This window comes from Octopus bimaculoides, chromosome 22 (genome assembly GCF_001194135.2).
Source record: "Octopus bimaculoides isolate UCB-OBI-ISO-001 chromosome 22, ASM119413v2, whole genome shotgun sequence".
Lineage (NCBI taxonomy): Eukaryota > Metazoa > Mollusca > Cephalopoda > Octopoda > Octopodidae > Octopus > Octopus bimaculoides.
In genome coordinates this window covers 9734304-9734801 of record NC_069002.1, presented here as the reverse complement: position 1 = coordinate 9734801, position 498 = coordinate 9734304, and the positions used below count along the sequence as shown (strand labels likewise).

The 498-nt window shown below is 45.4% G+C and overlaps 1 protein-coding gene across 3 annotated transcripts in view; it reads left to right on the top strand.

Moving 5' to 3' along the window:
- Positions 1–498, top strand: part of LOC106871401 (homeobox protein HMX3-like) — a 91015-nt gene that overhangs the window by 61123 nt on the left and 29394 nt on the right. The gene's annotated exons all lie outside the window — the stretch shown is intronic.

The following is a 498-nucleotide window of genomic DNA, read 5'->3' as shown; positions in this document are numbered from 1 at the left end:
ATATAGTTAGAAAATCTCCATAAGAGATGAAAGCAGTAACTATAGTAATCTTTATCGCCACTTCAACATGGCTGTTTCGTACGAACCGAGGTTAGTACAATTTTTAACCCCAAGAAGAATCTTCCTCTGGCTGGTTATTAATGCAATCTGCATCCGAAGGCGCGTAAGTCTAATGGTTGGGGTCTGTCACTCACGAACGTGTGTTGTATTCCCGGACGGCGCGATGCGCTCTGTTCTTCCGCAAGACATTCCACGTCACTCTGCTCTGCTCTGCGATCACTTCGGCAACAGATGTGTGGTTCACCGTACAGCTGTAGAAGTAATGTTGATGTGAGGGAGGGAATCAGCTTATGGACAGCACAAGCATTTGAACACTATAAACAAATCTTCTGTGCAGGTTGTTTAACAAGAAACTGCAGAATCCTGACCTGTCATCTCTGACATAAGAGTCCACCGTGCACACACACACACACACACACACACACACACACACACACA